Source organism: Strix uralensis, chromosome 4 (assembly GCF_047716275.1).
Source record: "Strix uralensis isolate ZFMK-TIS-50842 chromosome 4, bStrUra1, whole genome shotgun sequence".
NCBI lineage: Eukaryota > Metazoa > Chordata > Aves > Strigiformes > Strigidae > Strix > Strix uralensis.
Window position 1 is genome coordinate 115883593 of NC_133975.1, and position 13747 is coordinate 115897339.

Here is a 13747-nt window from a genome sequence, read left to right on the forward strand (position 1 = left end):
GATTGTTAAAGAAGTACCTACCTTCAATTTTTCTTCTGCACAGGAATAACCTGTAGAATATCAAATACTGGGCAAATGCTCAAGGCAAAAGAATATCTATAGTTAACTTGTAAATGGTTTGTTTATTCAAAATGTAATGATGACTTGTGTTATCAAGCCTGCTTTGGCAATGCTCTTGAGCAACATGTATTCTGGATTATAAACAAGCAGCATCCAATTCCAGCATTTGGTTCCTTCCTCTCATATACTCTAGTAATTCAGGAGCAACTTCGCTGAAGTTAGTGAGCTTTTCCACTTTAAAATCGGAGTGAGGCTCAGCTCTGCAGTCCCCAGGTGGCAGTGTTTGCACTGGAAAGACACAAAAAGCCCAGGTCGTGCCTCGAAGAGAGGCGGGTTTCTCTGTGTGTAGGGTACTGTGCTCATGTTTAGGGTTATGCTGGGAGTCAGTTTGGCCAAGTCCCATTGCTACAGTCAGAAAAACCACTTCCAGCCTTTTTTCCCAAAACTGCTTCTAAGAGCCTGTGCAGCTTAAATAAGCATTCCAGTAAGGTTCAGAATGAAAAGGTCATGAATTTATGTTAAAAGACATCTAGATTGTGTCTATCCTGGAAACAGATGTTAGAATAGTTTCCTTTTGCAAACTAGAAAGTGTGTTGTTCTCTATCTGAAGAAGCAGCTAATGGGAGAACCACCAAATCCTCTATATTCTACTATACTTATTATTGATCTGTAAAGTATGGAAAAATAGACTATTCCTGATATCAGGAATCAGCATTTATAAATATCAAGTGTATTTAATTTTATTGAAGGCAGTTTTTTTAATGTGACCAAGCAGTAGAAATAGAATTTATTTTCTTCCAAATATAAAAAACCAACAATCCACATTCCAAAAAACCCCAAGGTAATTGTGGTTACTTCTTTTTCAAATTAGATAACTAAATTTCACCACAGTTCTACTGGTTAAATACTACCATCAGTACAACTGGCCTAAACTTACATTACTGTAAGACTACAGTTTTGAATTCCTTTGTATCTTTATGCATCTTTAATCTTTTATGACAATGATAGTTCAGAAACTAGTTCACTCTGACTGAAATGTTTTCCTATGTGGAAAAAAAAAAGACAATCAGAAATAGTCTTTCAAAGATAATATCAAGGGTTTTATTTGTGGGAATAAAAAAGTCATTGAAAATTCTCTCTCCAATGATATCTTTGGAGTCATTTTATCAGGACTGAAAAAAATGCAGATTTGTAGATTAGTGATAATGAGTGATAATTTTCAGAGAAGTTTCAACACGTGCCATGGTTCTGTATGTTCCATTCTCTTTAAAATAAGGATTTAAATGTCTATGTCTAGGGAGGGTTAATGATTCTCTGTGAAGCAGGCTTGGTTTTCTCAGGTGATATTCTGAAACTGAGTACCATAGACAATATGGCCCAGCATTAACTTCCTGCACACTCATTTCAACTTTTTAAATAAAATAAGTAAGTGGCCTCATGCTGAACTAAAACTGCTGAAACAGCCTTACACTGTTATCTGCAATCTTCCCCCAGGAGCAGATGAGGGAGAAAGTGAACTACAACATCAGAGGGTCGGTGCTGTCTCTGTGTACGTTAATTGAAAGTGCTTTGCTCTGATGGGGATGTTATAACCTGTATCACTGTAGCAGTGGCTAGAGAATCTGCCCTCTCAGCTAAGACATGAGGAAATTGTTATGTGACTTCTCTGAGAATTACTACGGGAGGGCATTAGGTCAAGTGAAGCATTACAACTAGGAGGAACATCTAATCAGGAACACAAGGATATATTGCAGGATGCTGTCACGCTTAGCCTTGAGAGACAAATATATGGCAGGATACTATCACACTCAGCTATGTGGTGGCAATTAAAACAAGGACAAGGCTTAAAAGTTAGATATTTGATCCATAAACAAGACTTTATACAAACTAACCTTCATTTAAATGTGAAAATCCTACCTTTTTAATATGTAAACAATATGATGATGAAGTAATGTATGCACTGTAATTATATACCTTATCTTTGAATATGCTGCATTTTCTAGTCAACAAATCTGGGGGTCTTGACTAACTCTGAGAAAGTATATAAACCTTGTTTTGTAATTGTTCAGAGTGCTGGCTGTGTTAGATGCCTAGCACCCTACTCTGCAGTCTATTAATAAATATCTCGACTCAGTGTGTTGATTGGCTTACTGCACACTGGGTGAAAGAACCCAGATTTCGGACAACAAAATGGTACTAGCTAATGAACATATAAGAAGGGACCTCAGCAACTCAAAATTAAATTATTCCAGTGGTAGCAGTCTAAAGAGCAAATACGCTTAAAAACAAGGAACCATCCTGTGGGATCAGGTATGTAGGGAAAAATGCAGAATGTATTTTTAAGGTAGCAAAGAAGAAGAAAGCTGCTGGGTAAACTGTGCCAGGAGAGCTTTGAAGTCCTCCTGCCACCTGAAGGGACCAATAACAAACCTGGGAACAGCAAAAGGCTTTTCAAATCTAAATGTAACGTGAGAAAACTCCTAGGGTTCACAAGTGGTGTACAAGTGGTGTACTGGAGGGCCGGCAATGCAAGTATAGGTGAGGCTGGAACAGGCTGAGCATGCTCAGGCACTAAATGAGACACAGACTGAGTGAGGAGCAAAAGGGCCGGTGTGGATCCAAGAACAGCTGAGCTGTGGGGGGGACTTTGACAAATACTGTTCACTGCTATGTATAAATACATAGGCTGGCTGTAAATGCCAGGGTGCTGCACTACTATGAGCAGAGGGCTATGGCAATGAGGAAGATTAGTTTGAACTTTATAGCTGAGTAGTTGGAAGGTTTGCTAGAAAGATAAGATTATGTCTCATTTTCTAGTGAATGTGCAGAAAGCTGGAAAATAATTGCCAACCCTGGTAAGATTAATTAGAGCCACTGTTGCTATTGTAGGACAGTGTTTGTTTTCATTTTAACACAGGAATGAATGCTAGTCAGGTCTGTGCAGGAGATAAGTGGAAGTTGAAAGGAGAATCTCTATAACTTTATGAAGTTTCCAATCCTCACAGCTGTAGAGAAAAATAAAGTTCATGTAGAAAGCATGAAACCCAAAAGCTAAGTACCTGAAAACAAGCAGTAGAACCTGAAAACTGTTATTTTAAAATATCATATGTCATATATATAGGACAATGTCCTGGTGTTAGAGGATCTGTCTCAGGAAGTTTGGTTGCTTAGGGTTATCTATGGCATGTTTAGCTGCTATTGCCACAGCTGATGAATGCAAATCAATCTTTTGCTTTCTAGTTACTTTAGACACACCTCTCAGACATATTTATTTCTGGACAAATTCTGTACTTGTTACAGCGAGGTGGGCTATTTAGTGTTCTGGGAGGATTTACAGGAAAAAAACCTTGTTGTCTCTTCCTCCATAAAATTGAGCAAGTAAATTTACCAAGAAAACAAAACCACAGAACAGGTAAAATACATGCCAGATGTGTCTGTTTAATCACTGATCCACTACTGTTTGTGTAGACTGCTAACTCTTTGCTCTTCATACCTTGCTAACAAATTCTGCACATTGTCAAAAAACCCTCAAGCTGCGGGTCTCACCACCACGACTGTGTTGCAGGCTGTCATGGAAGTGAGCTTGGAGGATGTACTCTGATGAGAAGCCTAGAGAACGATGCCATAGTTGTCTGCTTCCAGCTTTTGGTAATTGAAGGCAGGAGAAAGCACAGAAGAAATGAATAAAATGACTGCCAGATGTTTGATTGCTATTGGTGAAAGCTGACTGGCTATAAACCAGCCCCAGTTTGCAAGTTGAGTCACCAAGTTAGTATGGTGCTAGTCCTGGGCTAATGGCTCCTAAGCTTGTGCTTAGTGCCACAGCACTGTAACTCTCCAGCATTCATCCAGCTCTGCGTGTGGAGGAGTGGACATATTCTGTGCCCACCCAGCTACTACTGTTCTTAAATAATCTCTTACCAGTAATGCTGGTAACATTTTTCTGCCTTTGTCTGTTATCCTGTCACACATTCTGCTTTGATGCTGGACCCAGGCAGGTGGCTTGACCTTACCAGATCATCTGTCCCTGCTGTGGATGGCTGCTCTCCTAGCAGGCTGCTTCACAGCTTCTTTGTATACCTGGATTAGCAATGTCTTTTGTAGGATGTGGAGGAAGGAGATATCCTCCACAGTGGGGGGTAGGGAAGTATTTTATTTGAGGTACTGTTCATTTACTGGTCAGATCATTTTGTGGATGAAGGTGGTAAGTGAACTGCAAGCGTGGACAAATGGGAATTTCAGAAAGCATGTAATTGGGAGTGCAAATCATTTATGTGGAGGGCATGTGCATATGAATATAGTGAAAAGAAAACTGTTAAGGCTCTAGTAGATGGGAGGACAGAGTTTTCTCCATTTTGCCTCACATCATCAGCAGCAGACACAGACTCCTCCCATCTGCTGGGCTCAGCAGCCTCACTCAGTGATGCATCATCCCAAGGTGGTCCTTTCCCAGAGAGCAGGCACATACACACACTCCTGCTGGTGCTCACCGAAGGACAGCAGCTACCCAGTGTATTTTGGTTTGTGTTGGTGCTTCTTGCACCCAACATAAAAATGAAGTGACTTGACTGGCAAGAAGGACTCCTTGTCTTCACTGAAAAGAATTCAGCATCCTACAGGCTCTGAGCAGTAGAAAATAGCAAAGGACTGGGAGACTCCTGGCAGCAGTAGTTACTGTCTGGTCAGGATACCTGAGCTGTGCTGTCCCCTCACTGGGATAAAACGATGAGCCCTGTAATGCATCACGGATCCCTACTCTTCCGCTTCAGGTCTGCTGGTTGGAGCAGCCACTGCATCCACAGATCCCCACCCAAGGAAAAAGTGGGACTGGTGGTGAGTTGTATCTTTGTGCCCTCACTTTTCAACTCCTTACCGACAGCTTGAGTGTAGAGCCCAGTCTCCCCAGGAAGAGCTTTCTCTTGCTATTCTTTCCTGTATAGACAATATGGATTTTTTTCACCCTAGCTAGAAGACAGCTCTCCCCACGAACTCCCCTCTACTCCTCACAGAAGTTCTTCTTCTCCCACCTCCTAGACAGCAGATTTGTTCTCCAGAGGAAGGGAATGCTCTCATGGCATCCTGTAGAGACATGCGTCACAAATTCCCATTTCTGTGGAGTACCCTTTTAATGAGCTTTGATTATACTCACCAACACAACTGCTCTGTGATTATAGAAGACACATAACTAAATTTTTAGCATCAACTCTGTCCCCTATTATATCAGCTCCCAGTGTTAGAAACCCGAAGTTCTTGTATAAGATTAGTGGTGAGCTGTACTACTGTAACTATTAAGCAAATAATCCTGTTTCTATAAATATTTTATTCATAGAAAGCTCAAGAAATGGTCACAAAATGTACTGACTATAGGAAAATAAGAAATTTGCCATCTATTTAAATGTGTCTTTTATGCTATTAAGTGTGTCTGTGCATGACATGGAGTAAGATAATTTTTTTTCCAACTGCCACGGATTACTAGTGCTTCTAGTCCAAACATGTAAAATAATCCTCTTTGGATTATTTTTCCTTTAGAATTTGTCACGTTTCTGGGATTATAGCTGCAGAAGTTCAATAATTTGGTTGGCAATAGACTGTCTACCCTGGGAGCATTCCAGTTTGTTTAACTTTATTTAACCTTATTTCCTTAAATTTAGGAGACAATCATTGGATTCTCAGCATTTTCACTGGCAATTCTTGGACCGGCTGGATGGTTCCTGTGCCACCTTCCAAGCTATAAAAATAAATAGAAAAACATCTCTTCAAAATTAAGATCTGGAGGCTGCAGTAAGCTGTAATACTGCTAACTTGGACCCTCCTGAAAGTGAGAACACAGGGGCTTGAGGACCAGTTTAATACAAAATGATTGAAATATGAGTTCAGGTTTTGTGTATGTCATATTGCTTCTATATTAAAAAAAAAAAAAAAAGTCCAGATAGAGAATATGGCTAACTAAAGTCCTAGTTCACACACTGTCATCAGTTCTGTGGGACAGGTGCCAGGTCAGAAAGCTTTTGCTGATATTGTAGAACTAGACCCAGATATAAAATGGTGTAATGATGTAAAATAGTGGTAGGTCTACTCTTCCATCTTCTGCTGCAGCTGGACCAGTTTGCATGGACCAGTCTGAATCTGTCATCAGGTACCATCAAACCTTAAACTAAACAAATGGGAGAACATACAGAGAAATTCTTTTTACAGTACTTTCATTTACACTAATCTCAGACAACAACTCTGAGAGTTTAAGATGATTTTCTTGAAAGTTTATCTTTAACCTTTATATGTGTTCTTCTGGTGTGTTTCCCCAACCAATCTTGTATTGAATTAAACTTTGGAATATTTACACAGTTTGTGATTCTAGTTACATGCTGCAGTACATATTTATGCTAAAATACTCATTATAGCTCTGAGTAAGTAGAAGGAGAAGTAGCCATGGTGCCTTTCAGCCACTATATTGCCTGTTAGAATGGATGCTCTGGATGAGCTCACACTTAATTTACGAGACTCAGTAGTATTCAGCTTATGGTCCATGCACACAGTGGGTCTGCAAAATGTAGCTGGGGAACACTAACCGATTGTGAGTAGGCTTAAATTTACTTGACAATTTGTAAGGGTCTGCAGATGAGAAAAATATCCACATTCCTATGTAAAGTGCAGCAGCTTTCCTACAGGCTGCTCTAAGAGTGCCCCAATTCTGTCAATTTAATTCACTTTGTGTTTCACACCAAGGCTCTAGTCTCTGACAGTCTATCCTTCAGTTCATCTTACGTAGATCCTGGACTCCTGTGTGGAGCAAACCAATTTGGAGGAGCTCACTGGCTGCTTGGAAGGGAGCCTTCAAGCACATAAGCAACATCAGTCCACTTTAGTTGTTACTGAGCCAGGGTCTGCACCCTGGCATGGGTCACAAACATGGTACACAAGCAATAAAACACCGAGGACCTTAGCAGTGTTGAATGTTGCATGCTTTCTCTTCACCTCTTTCACGGAAAATCTCACACCTTCTTTTGCTCTCTGTCACTGGTTTTGCCCAGCAGAGGCCTTTCCCAAACATTTTTTACTTCAGTGTAGAAATACTAAAGCAAAATAAAAATTATGTTCTGGGTTTCTTGTCTCCCATGTTCATATCTTATCCTTTGGGCCATGATGCTGTGATAGGTTTAAGAAGGCAGTTTTTTAACACTTGTAACTCTAATTCCTAAAGCATTATTAACACTGCAATATGCTTTTACTTTAGGCATGTAGGTGGGTGGTATAGTCAATTCTGCACAAGTTTGAGATTAAAGGTATGAAAAAAATAAACTTACTGTCAGGAGATCTAATTCAGCAAGGGTCATGCTAATTTTCACAAACACGGCATGGTAGCTGTCACAAATACTGTTTCTTAGAGCTAGTAAAGCCAGTCTCTGATTTTATAATAGCCCTAGTACATGCTCATCAGGTTTGTGCTAGTTCTCTGTGCAGGTCACCATTTATTTCTCAAAACTCCACTGCTATGGCAACAAATTAAGTATTTTGTTCACTTAGAGCTGATGAGATTACTCTAGAAGAGAAATTGAGGGCATTTATTGGAGATTTTTTTTTACAGTGACAGATACTGACAAATGTAATAATAAAGGTAACATCCACAGAATTAGTTGAAGTAATTGTCAGAATAAGAAGAAAATTACGGATTTGTAAATACAACAAAATAACCACTGTATTTCCTAATGATGTTTTTCTGTTCTTAATTTCTCTTTCCTGAAGTTTCAGTTATTCTAAACTGGGGAGAGAAAGGACAGTTATTAACATCACAAGCTGGCTCCTCTGTTGGTATTAGCAATGAGACCCAGAGCTCTTTACTGCTCAGTCTCTCACTTTAAAACAACCGAAGCCAGTGATGACTGAAATGCATTTGTCACGTGTCAGATGGCATAACTGACACGGGCTCGTGGCTCCAGCCAAGGTTCTGATCACATTGCGATCACTTCTACTATAACTGCCAACTCTCCTCTCCTCTCCTCTCCTCTCCTCTCCTCTCCTCTCCTCTCCTCTCCTCTCCTCTCCTCTCCTCTCCTCTCCTCTCCTCTCCTCTCCTCTCCTCTCCTCTCCTCTCCTCTCCTCTCCTCTCCTCTCCTCTCCTCTCCTCTCCTCTCCTCTCCTCTCCTCTCCTCTCCTCTCCTCTCCTCTCCTCTCCTCTCCTCTCCTCTCCTCTCCTCTCCTCTCCTCTCCTCTCCTCTCCTCTCCTCTCCTCTCCTCTCCTCTCCTCTCCTCTCCTCTCCTCTCCTCTCCTCTCCTCTCCTCTCCTCTCCCAATTTCTACCCTACTCTACAACTTACTCCTCAGAATAACTATGTCCCTGTCCTCCCACAGCAGGAGGTCTGGTTGATTTTTTTTCTGTACATACTGCTGTGTGATAGTAACACCAAAGACAAGGTAGGAAGTTTTTCTTGCATTTTTAAGTCTCGGCACAGAGGCTACGACTGGATATCCCCTCAGAAGAAGAAATTATTTTCCTGCACAAGACTATACAAGCTGTCAGTAATACTGTGTTACTTTTGTGCATAAACATGATTTTATGAGAGCAAGAGGCGCCCTTCCTGTTCACTGTCTCTTGGCTAATGCCAGTTAATCCAGGTGTCTGAGCCCTGAGGAACAGCTCCAGAAATCATCCTGTGTCGACCAGGATGCATACTGTAGCCTGAGTTGAGACTAATGGTTCAGCTTAATCCCAGACAGACTTTTTCCTCAAGCGATTATCTATTTTACCACCATTCATGAGGATTAATGCTTACAGAGAGCAAAGATTTAGGGACAAATTAAATTTAACAGGGTCTAACTAATTGCTGTCAAATGCACATGTCTGAGCCTGAGGGACTCCATCTGCTGCTTGAATCTGACAGAGAGGTCAGTCCCTATGCAGGAGCTGTTCAGGGGCTTCAGTCCCATACCAAGAACCTTGCATCTCAGTTAGGTTACCCAGAGACCACCATGCGGGTTGAAAAGTCACAAGTGCCAGAGGAGCTCGCCCTCTCCTGCTCCAGTTGACTTTTCTTATTGGGATTACCACTGGCTCATCAGGCAGAGTCTTCTCTTCCTTGCCTCCTTTTCATGGCAGAGCCTTCAATTCAGGTAGGCCTATAGTGATTAAAGCAAGAATTTGAGACATTCCAAACATTTCCCCACCTCTACTGCAGGTTTTAATATCCCTATCACAATACAGTTAATGATAACTTCCTGCCAGAAGCTGTAAGCAAGTTTCAAAAAATCAAGACATTGGTTTAAAATAAATTAAATTGGAAGTCAGCTGTCTTTGTTTTGTGTTGTTTGATACAACTTTAAAAGTATTTAGGTCCTTGCCTCTCACTTAGGCATTGAAATCCTCATGTTTCAAACATTGTTTATATTGCATTTAAGTCTCTGAATGTGTTAGGTAAGAACTAACTTTTATTTAAAATTCAAATACAGATTCATGTAATTACCTGACTCTGGAAGCTGAGCCTTTAAGGAAAACACCGTGAGAATGTATCAAGAGTTGGTAACAGTGAACACTTCTGTATACAAATGCATACATATATAACTGTAAACAGATATATAGACATCTATTCATACATTCACTTCAGTTTATGAACAATTTCAAGAAATTTTATGTACATGATTTAAGGTAGGAGACCTTAGGATTTTGTATTTTTCAGACAGGATTACCTTTCTAAAAGTAGACTGGTTAATGTTTAGAGATTAGAAACAAATGAACAATATTAGATTTTCTGTCTCTGTTCAGAGCTGAAAATGTAATTCAAAGTGACAACAGTCACATAAATAGTGAGTTCATCTCTGGACGACTTCTTTTCTTCTTACAGTATAATTCATTAATTTATTCTTGAATTATGTTGGAACTCCAATGCACACTGTTATGGTAGACAAAGTTTAGTTAAAAACCAGCACAAAGCACATAAACAGTATGCTCCCCAACCTTTCCAAACCTTATCTACTTTATCCTGCAAAAGTCATAGTAGAAGGAAATATGAGAATTAAGTCTCCAGTCAGTGAAACAGGGAGTGTTTCACTGTCTAATTCCTCTGTAAGAGGCCAGTATATTTTGTACCTCTCTTGAATATAGTTTTTCACTTTAATAGCCAGACATCCAGCTGACTGATTTTCAAGGATCACCTCCTTCAAGTGCCAGAATGGTCCCTCCTAACATGGAGGAAGTTAAGCACAGGTCACAGGAGGCTTGCATGGATGAACAAGGTGTTCCCGACAAAAGTCAAACATAAAAATGATGCATACAAGAGGTGAAAGCAGGAGCAGATGACCTATAAGGAACACAGAAACACTGACTGAGCGTGCAGGGATGGGGTTAGGAAAAGCAAGGCCTATCAGGAATTGAATCTGTTGAAGGAACATGAAGAGCAATGAGAAGGGCTTCTATGAGGACATCAGCAGCAAAAAGAAGGCTAGGGAAAATGTGGGTCCACTGCTGAAGGGGGCAGGGGACCTGCTGATGAATGAAATTACAAAGGCTGAAGTACTCAATGTCTTCTTTATTTTGGTGTTCTCTGGTAGGACCTGCCTTCAGGAATCCCAGGCCCCTGAGGCCAGTGGGACATTCTGAAAGACTTACCCATCAGTAGAGGATGATCAGGTAACGGAACATTTGAAAAACCCAGACATACACAAGTCCATGCGACATGATAGCATGCACACACAAGTGTTGAGTTGGCCAATGTCATTGTAAGGCTGCTTTTGATTATCTTTAAAAGGCCAAGGCAACTGGGAGAGAGTCCTGAGAAACAGAAGAAAGCAAATGTCACTCCTATTTTTGAGGACAAGCAAGAAGATCCAGGAAACTATAGGCCATTTAGCCTCACCTTGATTCCTGGGAAGATGATGGAGCAAATAACCCTGGAAACTGATCCCAAACACATTGAGGACAAGAAGGTGATTGGGAGTAGTCAGTGTGGATTTACAAAAGGAAAATCATGCCTGACTGTGTGAGCCGGCACAGGCAGGATGCAGAAACAACAACAAAATCACAGGTGAAGTGAAAAGAGTAAATTTATTCTCGTTACCTCGCAACCCGGGGAATCTCCACAGCAGCACCCAGGCAGAGGCACACAAGTGGGGATGCAGGCATAGCAGAGCTCGGTCCTTGTTAGCCAGAAAAAGCTGAAGAGAGAAAAACATCTTGAACGTGCTGCTTTTGCCTGTATGTATCAGGGATTTTTGCAAGTGTACTTTTCCACTGTGCTTTGATCTTTCCCACAGCAGGGCAGGAATCTCAAGGATGTTTGATAAGGTGCCTTGAGTCTCTCACAGGCCTGTGTTATCTAAATTCAGACATTCTACCCATCAAGCACACAGGGCTAAGCAACAATTAGTGTGATATATGCGTTTTTCGGCACCCCAGCTGCAAGTCACTTGAGTGTGTTTACAATCCTCCTTGCCAATTTTCCATTGTATTCCCACACCGACCAACCTGATAGCCTTCTACAACAAAATGACTAGCTTGGTGGATGAGGGGAGAGCAGTGGATGTTTATCTTTACTTTAGCAAGACTTTTTTCACTGTCTCCCATAACATTGGCATTGACAAAGTGATGAAGTATGGTCTAGATAAGTTGACAATGGTGTGAATTGACAAGTGGCCAAACAAACTGCCAGGCTCAATGGGTTGTGCTCAGTGGTACAAAGTCCAGATGGAAACCAGTCACTAGTGCTGTACTGCAGGGGTCAATACTGGGCCAGTACTGTTTCAATTCTTTGTCAGTGACCCAGATGATGGGACGCCATCCACAAATATGCACATGATACAAAACTGGTAGGAGCAGTCAATACACCAGATGGTTGTACTGCCATTCAGATGGATCTTTAGAGGTTGGAGAAATGGGCCAACAGGAGTCTCATGAAGTTCAACAGATGAAAATTCTAGTCCTGCGCTTCAGGAGGAATAACCTAAGCACCAGTACAGGCTGAAGGATGACCAGCTGGAAAGCACCTCTGCAGAGGACCTGAGGGTTCTGGTAGGCACCAAATTGACCATGAGTCTTGTCTTTGTAGCAAGAAAACCAACAGGATCCTGAGATGCATTAGGAAGAGCATGGCCAGCTGGTCAAGAGAGGTGATTATTTGCCTTTCCCCAGCACTGGTGACACCCCATCTGGAGTGTTATGTCTTGTTCTGGGCTCACCAGTACAAGAAAGACACAGACATACTGGAGTAAAGAGAAGGGCTAGATGATGAAGAGACTGGAGCACCTGTCATATGAGGAGAGGCTGGGAGAGCTGGGATTGTTAAGTCTCAACGAGAAAAGGCTTGGGGGAGATCTTGTCGATATGTATAAATATCTGAGGGGAGGGAGTAAGAAGATGGAGCCAGACTTTCCTTACTGGTGCTCAATGATAGGACCAGAAGCAATGGGCAAAAACTGGAATACAGGAAATTCCACCTTTCTACTGTGAGGGTAGTCAAACCTTGGAACAGGTTGCTTAAGAGAGGTTGTGTATCCTTGCAGATATTTGCAACCTGACTGGACATGGCCCCAGGCAAACTGCTCTAGTTGACCTTGCTTTAAGTAGGGAAGTAGACAAGCTCCAGACCTTCCTTCCAACCTCAGTGATTCTATGATTCTGTGAAATTTCACCTCATGAACTCAGAAAAGTACCATTTGTTCTCTTTGGTTTTCATCAGTTGGTATGTAAGTTTTCCATTCCCCAATCATTTATTGTTAAAAGTATGTTCTTGCATTAATGACTTATGGACTTTCCGATGCCTGCAGCATTTATGTGTTCTCCAAACTGAGTGCATGCAGAGGTAAAAAGCATATGGACATAAACTTTAGCTGCTTAAAAATGTTTCCAGTGAAGCACTGTACCCATTTTATTAACCAAATTCATTGCTGAGAAATGGTGACTTCTATTCAGCACAGAGACCTCGGAAATTAGTTCCCAGAGTGCCCTGTTCTTGTATTTGCTCACAATTTAAAGCAGTCTTTATATTTGTATTAACAAACTAGGCAAATCTATCAAATTGTTTGACCAAATAACATATTACTTGTATCAGGATTTATTTGGGGCTTAGGCATTGTTTAGGCATGCAGGAGAAGTCATAAGCAATAAATTGCTTTCCATACACCTGAATTACATGCTGAACTGTATAGGATCCTGTTCAGTATATGAAGGCATAGCTGCAATTTTCAGGCACTTAAACCAAGAAGAAATTTTACATGAGAAATGGAATTCATATTTTCTCAGTTTATTCCTACTTTATCAACCTGAGTGTTTTTAGTAGGCTCACCACTGTGGTATGAACACGCAATATATTTTAAAGGATACCTATGGGAACTCAGTTCCTCTCAGTGCAGAGAGTTCCCTATTGTTCTGTAATGAGCAATAAAGCAGTTCAGATTGATTTGTTGTATCAACAGATGGAAATTCAAGCTAAAGATGAAACCTGCCTTCAACAGCCTATTTCAATGAAGTCTGAAAGCCATTTGTCTATATTTTCATCTCTTATGTCCTATGTTTTGAAACCTAGGGTTGAGGGAAGCGGGGTTTGTAGCACCATGTGACCTCCCTGGGTACTTCATTAAATAAAAATAAATAGAAAAACTCTCATTGACTTCAGCAGGTTTCCACATAAGTTTCTAATAAAAGAATAAACTTAAAGGTTTACTCTTAAATGTTTAAATGTACAGAGAAAACTTAAATGTTCAG